The sequence below is a fragment of the Tamandua tetradactyla genome, chromosome 1 (genome assembly GCF_023851605.1).
Source record: "Tamandua tetradactyla isolate mTamTet1 chromosome 1, mTamTet1.pri, whole genome shotgun sequence".
Classification (NCBI taxonomy): Eukaryota; Metazoa; Chordata; class Mammalia; order Pilosa; family Myrmecophagidae; genus Tamandua; species Tamandua tetradactyla.
Genome location: NC_135327.1, coordinates 11,656,795 through 11,669,244, shown reverse-complemented (window position 1 = coordinate 11,669,244; position 12,450 = coordinate 11,656,795). Strand labels below are relative to the sequence as shown.

Genomic DNA, 12,450 nt, shown 5'->3' with positions numbered 1-12,450 from the left:
CCCCCTTCTTTCTTTGGATATCACATTTAACATTCACAAAGCAGTAAAGTTAGATATGATCATTTCCATTTTACAAGCGAGGAAACTGAGATCAATATAAATCAGGAAGTGTGCCAAAAGTCACTTAGATAGCATCAGTTCTGGGATTCAAACACAGTCTGCTTGACATGCATTCACCATCCTTGATTGATAAAGTGACCATCCAGCTTCCCAGTCCAGCCAGAATTTGGCTGCAAGTCTTAGGAACTGGGCGCTCCATTTTGAGTCCTGAATGTCTGTTACTGTGAAGTAACTCACACGACATGCCCCTGTGACCACAGGGCAGGAGTGGTGGACTAAAGAGAGCCTAAGAGTCTTTGCTACCCTTCCCAATTGATAGATAGATCCTAATTTTTATTCCTTTGAATCAGATTGGCTACACTGACCTATTTGACCAACAGAACACTGCAGTGATGTCATAAGAAGCCTTGCAGCTTCCACCCAGGCTTTTTAGAACTCTTTTGGAATCCTACCACCCTTCTCTTGGGAAGTCCAAGCAGACCCTAGAAGAAGCCTACTTAAAGAGAAACTGATTTTCCCCAGCTAACAGTCCCAGGAGAGCTCCCAGCACCAACGTGTCAGTCATGAGAGTAAGCCGTCTTGGAAGTGAATTCCCCAGCCCCAGTTGATCTGCCCCAGTTGACTCGGCATAGAGCAAAGAGGAGCTGACGTATCAACCCCTACCCCAATAGCAGAGACAGGAGCATGATAAGGGAGTTGTTTTGAGCCCCTATGCTTGTCATCACTTGCAATATAGCAATAGATAATCTTCTCCATCCCTCTTCCCCCGTTTGCATCCATTCACCTATCCATCCATCCATCCATCCATCCATCCATCCATCCACCCATCCCCCCATCCACCATCCATCTATCCAGTGTCTCATTTATTCAGATGAAGGCAGCCGAGCCTATGGGTTGAGTGTAGAGATTTAGGAACCAGAAGGCTTTGGGCAAGTCATTTACTTTTCTGAACCTTGGTTCACTTTCTGTGTTCTCTTTTAGGTAAGGTAGGCAGAGAAGGCAAGGAAGCAGGGGAAGAATGATTGTCACTTCATTCCACAGAGAAAATGGCATAAACAAATTAAATTCTTAGTGAACAAATGCACCCTGACTCCTAGGCCTCTGTGACCCAACCTGGGTGGAGAGGGGCACAGTTCTGGCTCTGCATCACAAGATCAGAATGGGAAAAGTACTGAAGATACTGGTGCAAAACGACATTTTCCGGGCAGAGGCTTTATATACGCACTTTCTCGTGTATTAATGCATGCTGTCAAAGGCATTTTCAAACTGATCATTCTAACCCCCAAAGAATTTTGCATCCATTTTGGAATTTCGATCACTGTGTCACTAAATTGTAGAGATGATGTAGGGGCAGCCAGGCTCCTTTGAGTCACATACATCTTGTGACTTCTGCTTCCAGTTAACTGGTCCCTTGGGACCTGCTGCCCAAAGAAAGTTGGGCCCTGGCCATGAAGTGGCATTTTTGTGTAAGATGCTCATCAATATGATGGCATGTTTCATACCCTTGAATTGTGGTTAAATACTAATAAAATAAGCTCTCCTTTCACAGTGTTTAATTTATGTAGTGGCAAACAGAACCTCAGAATCTATCTGATTCAGACACCTGACTCCAGGTTCAGAAACAAATAAATGTTCAGGACAATTGGTGTGTCAATCATTTTCCTGTTTGCTCTCAGATCCATTCCCCGCCATTGCTCTACTTAGCTCTATATTGCATGGAGTTGATGTTGCAAATCACAAATCCCTTGAAAATTGGCTTCTGATAAGGGCAACACTGATGGAAGATTGGAGAGCATGAGGAGGAGAGAAGCCTGGGCATTTCTCCTCCTCACTCTCTCTATCAGGCCAGTGACTAGATCTCTTCATGGCTCCCATTGCTTTGGGGTGATTCCATTCTCTATTAACTCCTCCCTTTGCACCTCTACTTGAAGGAACCATTGGGCTTCCTACTGTTTGCCAATTTCTGGGGCTCCTCACTAAGGCTTTTTCCATCAGTTTCTATAATATCTTTATAACTCATCTCTTGTGTTCCATTCCCTCCATTGAGCTACCTAGTGTGAACTATTTTCCTAACAGATCACCTGATCCTCTATCCCAGCCATGGGGATCCTGTAGTGACCCCAGGAGCTGACTTGGATTCTACCACTCAGGAGCATAAGAAAATTTTCCTCCTTCTCCCACCTGCCATACAGTGCCTGTCCCCTCCTACGTGATGCTCTACTGGCAAAGACAAAACTCTCTGCAGACTTTAGGATCCCTCAGTTACATGAACATTCTGGGGTTATTCTGTGTCTTTGAAGGCAAGTGGGTAAAAGTACTGGGGTCAGAAACCTTCATTGCCTAACCTGCAAGTTCTGCACCAAGAAAGTCATACATTTTACTTCACTTATCTTCATGGTGATGCTGAGTCAGGTATTAAAGAAACAGGCTAAGAAATGTGAGGTAACTCTGCCCTAATCTCACAGAGATCAAATCTTAGTCTTATTCCTGATGGTTTGACCCCTGCATTTCTTCATTAGCCCTTTCCTTAGCTGCTTCGACTCCAGATAGAACCTTTCCAGTTTCCACACTTTAAAGTTATTGAGATATCTTAAAGTGAAGGAAGACCCTCTTCATTCTACCTTTCTTCGACCTGGCAGAATCATGCATTCTTTCCATCTACAGCCCCAGTTCTCCCATTGACACTCATGAAGTCAGCAGGGCTTGGGTCTTTTGAATTCCTTGGCCCAGCATGCATTGGCTCTTGGAACATCCCATCTTAAAATGTGCGTTTCCTTCTATAGGTAAACATCTCCACCTCAATTTACATAAGTCCCTGGAGGGTATGGACTATGTTACACACATAGATTTTGTCACCAGTACCTTATTGTTATCAGACATTTAGTGACTGAGATATAAGGCATTGAGGGAAAGTCCATTTTCTGTTAAATAGGGTTACAAATATCAACCTCATAGAATTTTTGAAAGTATTAAAAAAAACTATCACGTATAAATTGCCTGCAGTTAATAAATGGTATTTTGTGATTCTCAACAAACATCTACTCACTTGATATCTCATGCATGCCTAGCTCTGTGCTGGGTGAAGGCTCAAGACTTTTCAAGTTGATCTAAAAAAGTCTTAGACTGGCACCAATCAGAATGGAACAAGTCATTTATCCTCTCTGAACCTCAATTTTCTACTCTGTGAAATGGGGTTAGTAATGACACCTCCCCATTCACAGCCATTCTGAAGAACAAGTCAAGCCTAGCAAAGGATCCGGAACATATCTAGCACCAAATGATGAGAGTTTCTGGTGATGATGATGATGATAAAGATAGTAATGACGATGAGGACGATGAGGATGTCCCAGGAGAAATTCATAGGTGCTTCTGCCTGGAAGTAATTCCAGGTAAACCCTTTGAAAAGCTCATAAAATTCACAGTTGCAGCGTGCCTAGCTCCTGTGGCCTGAGCAATGCCAAGGGCCCATGGGAAGCAGAATCCTTGGAAGCAGACCGGCCTGATCCACAAGAAGAACAAAGTTACCTGAGGTTGAACAAATCGTGGATGGAGCTCCAGGAGGGGATGCCAGCCCCCTGTTTGATGAATACCAAGATCTAGGCCTCTCTGAGCCCGCTCTGAGAAAGGGCAAAGATAGCCCAGGCCCAGACACAATTTACAGTAACACAGCAAGACTGGATTAGATGCTGTCTACAAAGCACTTTGGACTCCTTGGAGAAAGGCCATCTCTAAATAGCAGGTGGTGGTATTATTATTATTAATCAGGCCAACCTCTCATTGAAGCTAATTGCTACTGAGGCCAATGGGACCTTTACCTGGGTGTAGCCTTAGAACTGGACTCTATAGCAGCAATCCATTACTTATTCATCATTAGATTAGTGGCCAAAAAAGAAATGCATCTCATAAAGAGTAGTGGTATTTATTGTCTACAGGAAGGCCCAAAAGGGTAAAAATACCATCTATTCTTCTGATCATAGAGATTAGGTTCTGATCCCACTTTCTCCTCTGACCCAGGTACATGATGATAAGGCAAGTACTGAACCTCTCCAAGCCTTGGTTTCCTCATCTGCTAAAGAGGAATGATAGTGTTTCCCTCAGGGGATCTAAGGATGAAATGAGAGAGTGAAGGTTTAGTCTCAAGCCTACCAGCAGACATAGGCTAACTGTGGACTCACAAGGCCCATTTCAAATGCTTAGGGCTTTTATCACCATTGTCACCATAAACTTCTAGGCTTTCTTGTCTACAGTTCCCTTTGCCTTTTCAAGTCCGAGTTTGTGTAACCTGGGAAACGGGTCCAGTTTTCAGGCTAAAGAAAGAACAAGAAGATACTGCATCCAAAAATTATAGAATAAACATGCATTGTGCCCCAATACCTAACTCTTTTTTGGATAAGTTTGAATATCCACTCCTTAATTTTTCATCCACTTATGATCTCCACCAACAAGGAAAGACTGTGGTCAATGCCAGACTTTTCTGTGCTTGAAGTCCAGCCAACGGTTCCCTTCTCTACCCACTCCTCACTTTTTGGAGATTGGAATAGAAATTGTTGCTCATGCTTGGACTGAACAATGAGCAAATGACAGAAGCCACTATGAGAGGCCACCCTCTAGGTCTGCAGAAAGCAAGAAGTTGTCCTAAATAAATTGTTAGCCCATCCTCTGTAAGGAATCACTTTATGTGACATACTCCCTGGGGCTCAGTGGAATATACCTAAGAGGAGAGGAAGGAGAAGGGGAAGGGAACGGGGCAAGGAAAAGCAAGGGAAAAGTCAGGGCAAGGCTAGAGAAGGAGGGAAAGAAAACAGAAAAATTTTAAAAGCAACCAGACTAGAAGACCACTGTATTAGTCTTCTATTACTGCTATAACAAGTTAAAACAACATGGGTCTTACTGTTCTAAAATCAAGGTGTTGCAAGTCTGTGTTTCTTTCTAGAGGTTCTATGGGAGAATTATCCTCCTGTCCTTTTCAGCTTCTAGAGGCTGCCTACATTCCTAAGCTCCTGCCTTTCTTTCTCCATCTTCAAAGCCAGCAACATCTCATCTCTCTGACCTTTCTTCCACTGGTTTCTCTCTTGCTGACCACAGTTGGGAAAGGTTCTCTATGTTTAAATGTTCATCTAGAAGATTGAGTCTACCTAGGAAGTCCAGGGTAATCTCCCCACCTTAAAGACTGTAGACTAAAACCTTAATTGCATCTGCAACTTTAATTCCCTTTTGCCATATTTATAAGTTCCATGGATTAGTACATGGACATCTTGGGGGTGGGGAATGGGGAAGCATTTTTCTCCCAACTCCAACCAGTAAACCAATTTCTCCTAAATTGTGGTCCCTCATCATTTTCATCTTAATCATCAGAGGAGGTTGATAGACAAAAAATTCAAAGGTCACACCCTGAGACCTTCAAAATCTGACTCTTCTAAGGTTCAGGCCTGTTTTAGTTTGCTAAAGATGCCAGAATGCAATTTACCAGTAACGTAAGTTCTTAAAAAGTGAATTTATTAAGTTGCAAGTTTACATTCTAAGGCCATGAAAATGTCAAAACTAAGGCACCAACAAGAAGTTACCTTAACTCAAGAACAGCTGATACCATCTGGAGCACCTCTGCCAGATAGGAAGGTATGTGGCTGGTGTCTGCTTGGATCTTTGGCTTCTGGACACCTCTCTCACCTTGGAAAGCACATGGCGATGTCTGCTAACTTTCTCTCCTCATTTCAGAAGGTTTCTTTAGGGATGTTTTCCTTCTGTAGCTCCAAAGGTCTCTGGCTGTGTGAGCTCTGTCAGCACTGAAGCTTTTTCCAAAATGGTTCTTTCTTAAAGGGCTCCAGTGAGCAACCCCATCTTGAATGGGTGGAAAACATCTCCATGGAAATCATCTAATCAAAAGTTACCACCCACAATTGGATGGGTCACATCTCCGTGGAAACAATCAAAAAGATCCCAGCCAGCAATATTGAATGAGGGTTAAAGAACATGGCTTTTCCGGCATATATAATAGCTTCAAACTGGCACAGGGGCCCAAGCACAATGGGTGTTTAACAAGCCCTCCCCCACTATTTTATATGCACATTCAAGTTTAAGAACCACTGTTCTAAATATTCCTTCAATGAGGCTATCTTCCACTGACAAATTGAGAAGCGTCTGCATATTTTCACTTTGTTTGAATATATTTCTCTAATCAATTGATGAGGCTGTTGTGTTTAGAACAAAAGATTCCAATTTTAGATTGAGTTTCTACATTGTATCAAGTAGCTAAAGTATGCACTCTGAAGAAACTGGCACCAATTTTAGTCCAATAAATGTACCATCTGTATCACCAAAAAACTTCTTTCTCTGTTTCTTCATACATTGAGCAAGCATTTATCAAGACCTTTGGGTAGCTCCTCTGTTCACTGTTGGGACACTTAGGGCAATATGTAGCCTTTTAGCAAAGAACCTAGGCCCTACCGAATGGATTCACATGGCATTTAGCTTTGGATTTTAGACTCTAGTCTACAAGGATTTCTATTGTCTTATTTCCTACATTCAGAGTCAAACCATCTGAAACACATGGACACATTTCTCTGCTTCTAGAAATGAAGTGTCCTATGCACCTAGACCCCCTTAACTGATTTCCCTGACAGTAATTGAAATATCAGGACATCTTAGCTAAGGGCACAAGGTCTATAAATAATGATCCATCTCCATTCTCAAAGTCTGAAGCTGTCTTCTTGCCTCTTCATGACTACTGTGAATGGAAGAGGGCTATAAGAAAATAAGAGCATATGAAGAAATTACTGTACTGGCTGAGCATGTACATTACTTCATTTAATCTTCACAATTCCAAGAAGTGGACCTGGTAATCCAAATTTATCTGAGGGGAAACTGGAGAGCAGAGATGTTTATACCCTGCTCAAGTTTAAACAGCTACTAAAAGTCACTCAAAAGGCCTTTCTGCCTCTCTTGGTTGTGGGGATATGTTAGTTTGTAAGCTGCCAGAATGCAATATACCACATAAGGCATCCAGGGGAAGCTGTCTTAATTCATGAAAGGCTAATATTTCTGGAACAGCTCTGTCAGCTGGGAAGGCACACTGGTCCCTTGCTTGTCCCTTGCTCCTAAACTCCATTGCTTTCACCCTCTGTTCCTGTGGGGATTCCTCCCTTTTCTTCTCCAGAGCTGGCTTTCATCTCTTGGCTTCCCTTGGCTCTCTCCGGGTTCTTGCTTGCTTAACATCTCATGGCAATGTCTGCTGGGCTCCAAGCATCTCCAAACATCTGTGTCTCTGTTTTCCAAGTGTTGGCATCTGTGTCAGCTCTGCTTTGAAGCTTCTGTCATCTCTGTTGCTTCCAGCTTTCTCCAAAATGTTTCCTTCGTTCGAGGGTTCCAGTAAATTAATCAAGACCCACCTGTCATGAGTGGAGTCACATCTCCATCAAATCAAAAGTTCACACCCACAACTGGGCACGTCAGATCTCCATGAAGATAATCTAATCAGAGTGTCTACCTACAATATTGAATCAGGATTAAAAGAAATGTCTTTGCCCACAAGATAGGGTCAGGATTAAAACATGGCTTTTCTGGTGTACATAATGGATTCAAACAGGCACAGGGGGCATGCTCTGGGAAGTGAAGCCATACATAAAAGTATCTGACCCCCAAGGCTCATCAGTGCCCCAACTCTGGACAAATTTGTGAAAACCAAAATTAGAGTTTAGTTCTAACTGACTAGAGAATTAGGGAAGGCAAGATGCATCACTGGAATATCTAGATTGGAGGGATAAAGAAAGATATGGCCAACTTAGAGAAAAGTATGAAAATTCACATTCTTACACAACTCTCAGCACATTGGGATATGCAATATCAAGGAATTAGATGGTCAAAATATAAGTAAATGTAAGATGCTAGGCACAGAATGTCAAGCTTAATGGTGAATAGCCATCAAACAGTTATTAGTTTGAGCCATATGAAATTGCTGTTATTTGACTATTTTTGGCTATTTTACTTATATATATTCATATATATTTCACAAAATTTCCAACCATCTATAACTACAATTTTTATTAGAAGCAATAGAGATTCATACAAAATGCATCCATAGAATAAGGCAAAGAACTCATAGGGTCTTACAAACCAAGGTAAAGAATTTTTATTTAATTCTAATAGCAATGTGAGGCATTAAACAAAATTTCCACAACCTTTTTAACCTTTTATTATGAAAATATCCAAACACAAAGAAAGTTAAAGAGTTGCCCAGTAAATACCCATATACCCAATACCTAGATTCTACAATTAACATTTTGCCATATTTGTTTCGTCATTTATTACCCATCAGTCCACCCATCTATCCACACATCCACTCATTTTTTTGATGCGACTCATAGCAAGCATTGCAGCATGCTTATTACTAACTAGAGTTTGATATTTGCCTGCAGTCATTTAAAGAACATTTACATGAAGTGAAATCACAAATCTTAGGTGTACCACTCAGTAAATACTAAAAGACTTATAAGCAGAGGAGTAACTTGATCAAATCTGCCGTTTTCAAGGTTATTCCAGCTTTTGCGTAGTTAATAGCTGGGGAGTGTGGGGAGACGAGACTAATGAAAAAGACACCAGCTGAAAACAGTGAGTGAATCTAGTGGCGGCAGTGGGGACTGAGAGAAGTGGATGCATTTAAGAGATGCTTGAGAGAAAAAGTGAACAGAATTTGATGATGGATTGGATGTGAGGCCGTAAGGGAAAGGCAGGAGCGGAGCTCGCCTCCAGGCTGCTGGATGGATTGTAGTGTCATTTTCTGAGCTAAACCAGATTACATAAAGGGTTCAAGGGAGACCCACAAATGCCAGTGGGCAATAGGCCCCAAGTGCAGACTTTCAGTTAGGTGGAAAACAATTAACACTGAGCGTGGAATACTTTTGCCCCTTCCATCCGAAAAGACATTCTCATGGTTAGCGACAACGCCTGGTTAACACCTGGCTTTACACCTGGGAGCGCCTCGGGAAGGTGCTGCTTGTTTGTTGGGATCTAGAATACAGAGCCCTACCTCCCTGCCCGAGGTCACTCTCAGCTACTCAGGGATTGTCAGGAGGATTTACCTTTCCATCTTTCAAGTAGGCCCCTCTCTTCCCCCTGGAAGGACTGGAAGTTAACAAAACCCGGCCTGGTTGCTCTCTTGACACTCTTGGAGAAGGAAGCCCATAAATCTAACCAGTGGAGTCTATTGCTTGCATGCTTGGGAGCCTGGCTTGAGCCCTCCTGGACGCCAAGAAGGTCCTTTTTGTTACTCCTCAGGGGAATGACCAGTGACCCAACTTTTATACTCCTGTCTCTTAGTTCATCATTAAAACTTAAAAGGAATAGGTGCCCCTGGGGGAAGAACTCATTGGTTCCTGGTGCCGATGACTCTTCCTTCTAGCCTCAAGGACTCTGGACTTTACCAGGAAGTCCAGGCTGAAGTCGGCAGGCTTTTCACATGGCCATGCTGTCACCCATCTCTGGCTTTGGGTGCCTTGAAGACATGGACTGCTCATCTCTAGTCTGCACAGAGGGGCAGGGAATGCTTGGGGCAAGAGGAAAAGAGAGAGGACATCCAGTTCATTCATCTTTTATTTGTCAGGCATTGAGCTGATATCAGGGAGCAAAAGGATGTACAATACACTGACCTTACCGGTTTGGAGAAACAGGAATGGGAGGTAAGCAAAGAATTTGCAATGCAATGTAATAAATGACACACTAAAGGTCTGTGAAGTGCTGAGAGATTACAAACACTTACAAGGTCAGGGATGGGGTCCCAGAACAGGTGACGTGATATGACGTTTGAAGGATGACAGGTGCTTGCCAGGAGAACCTCAGGTAAAGGGAGGGGCAGCATCTGCAAAGGCAGGGAGGTTTTTAGAACAGCCTGCAATCTCTCCTCTGAAGCCAGGCGACTCTAAGGTTTGGCTCCAATGTAAGCACAATAGGAAAGCATAGTACTTTCTCAGGTCCCTTGACTAGCATGGCAAAAAAAGACTTTCCAGAAATAACAAACGAAGGTATTTTCAAATAATAAACACTTTACTGGTCCCATCACCTTTTCTTCCCCCTTTTTATTCTCTTTGCAATGAATGACAACACAGTGTAGTAAAAGAAAAGAGGCTGTGGGTTCAAATATGAGCTGCGCCCCTTACGTTGTTGTGAGACAATATATGGAGGAAGAATTATACGCTCAGGGCATGCGATGACAATGACAGCTAATCCAATCCCAGGGTACTTCCTAGTTATATGCCAAGAGCTTCCAGTAATTTTTCTCATTTCTTCTCACAACATCCAGATACAGTAGGTGTTGTCATTTAATTCATTTTGCATGGGAGGAAACTGAGGCACAGAGAGATGCCCTGAGTCATTGGAAGCAGGATTTGGCCCAAGATAAGCTGAGGCCAGAAACAGAATGTTTAACCTTATGCCACACCCCTTCTTGTCCTCAGAGACTTAATTGTTTGTGGGTCCCGGAACCACGTAAGGATCAATTTCTCCCCAGAAAAGTGTTCATAAATTTGCACACAATTTGGGGGAGTTCCAGAGTCCCTAAAGTCCACTCACACCAAGCCATCAGGTCACACCATGCAGAACTCACCTGCAGCCTTCACGTGGGTGAGGAGGGTGGAGAGAAAGAACCAGAAGAGTTGCCCAGGGAACTTGCCCAGACGAGTGGAGACGGGAGTCGGCCAGGGCAGGAAGGAGGCACCAAACACCTGCCCCGGGGAGGAGGGGAAGGAGGCTGTGCAGGGTAGGGAGGGCTGGCTCCCAGCCAGAGCTGCTCCTCCCAGGAGCCCAGAGTGTCTGAGTCAGGGTGGGGGTCACTGAGGCCACAGTGCCTGCCAAGGAAGCAGAGGGGAGAGGCCCCCCGGGAGCCAGAGCGTGTGCATGAGGTGGCCCCAGCAGGGCTCAGCCTGGGCTGCGGGGCAGGGTGGTGCAGGGACAGCCCAGCCCTGGCCCGAGGAGACTGGGGGAGGGCCTGGCAGGACTCCTTTCCAAGGCAGGCAGCTGCCCAGGATAGGCTTCCAGAAGCCCTGGGATGGGATGGATTGGGATGGGCTGCGATGGGCTGGGATGGGCTGGGTTGGGATGGGATGGGATGGGATGAGATGGGATGGGATGAGATGGGATGAGATGGGCTGGGCTGGTCTGGGCTGGGCTGGGCTGGGCTGGGCTGGGCTGGGCTGGGCTGGGCTGGGCTGGGCTGGGCTGGGCTGGGCTGGGATGGGATGGGATGGGATGGGCTGGGCTGGGCTGGGCTGGGCTGGGCTGGGCTGGGATGGGATGGGATGGGATGGGATGGGATGGGGCTGGGTGAGGGTAAGGCCCTTCCCAGCAGTCCTACAGAATGGGAGGTCCCAGCCCATGTCAGGCTAAGGGTTGAGGGAGCTCCACCTTCTAATCCAGAAGGACCTATAGGGATTGTTTTTTTCTATGCGGGGTCTCAAGTGCATAACAGTTGTTTTTGCTTTTTTTTTTTCAACTTTTTATTTTGAAATGATTATAGACTCACAGGAAGTTGCAAAAATGGCACATAGAGTCCCTGGAACTCTTCACCCAGCTTCCCCCAGTGGGGGGAGGGGGAAAGTTTATAAAACTGTAGTACAACATCAAAATCAGAAAATTGACATCGATGTTTTGCTGTTAATGAGATGCAGTCCTTATTCGGTTTTAAACAAATGCTTTACATCTACAGGACCTCAGCTCAGTGCTGAGTTACCTCCCGGGCCTGGGAAGGAAGGTCGATGTTGGTTTGATTGGGAGGCAGAGCAGGAGCAAGAGAAGTCAAGAGAGAGAAACAGAGGCACACTTAGAACCCGGTCCTAAGTGTGGCCATGCAGTGTCAGGTCACACCCAGCCAGGCTGGACCTGGCACCATCCCCAGCAAATGGCGTCCACACCAACTTCTTTTGTTTATTCTGTGTGATGGGTTGAATGTGGTCCCCCCAAAAGATGTGTCCATGTCCTGACTCTAGAAACTGTGAATATGGCCTTATTTGGAAAAAGGGTCTTTGGAGCCATCATTAAAGTGAGGACCTCACATTGAGTTCACTCTGTCTGTCCAGGCAGGCCTTCAATCCAATGACACCTGTCCTTAAAAAAGATACTCGAAGGAGAGATACAGAGAGGAGAGGCACCCATGAAGACAGAGGCAGAGATAGGAGGGATGTGGCCACAAGCCAAGGAAGCCAAAGAATGCTGACAGCCTTGAGAAGCTGAAGAGGCAAAGAAAGATTCTCCCTAGAGCTCCAGAGGGTGTGTGGCCCTGCTGACATGTTGACTTTGGACTTCTGCCCTCGAGAACCATGAGAGAATACATTTCTGCGGTCATTCTGTACAGCAGTCCCCTGGAAAAGAATACTTTGACAAAGCAGGTTGAGGGATATGGCCTGA

At 44.6% G+C, this 12,450-nt stretch overlaps 1 long non-coding RNA gene across 1 annotated transcript; it reads left to right on the top strand.

The window, feature by feature from the left end:
• The first annotated feature begins 489 nt into the window (after nt 1–489).
• Nucleotides 490–1,373, top strand: LOC143683502 (uncharacterized). The gene is made up of 2 exons (XR_013175498.1): nt 490–629; nt 1,042–1,373. It is a non-coding gene; the product is annotated as an uncharacterized LOC143683502 (long non-coding RNA).
• The last annotated feature ends 11,077 nt before the right edge of the window (nt 1,374–12,450 follow it).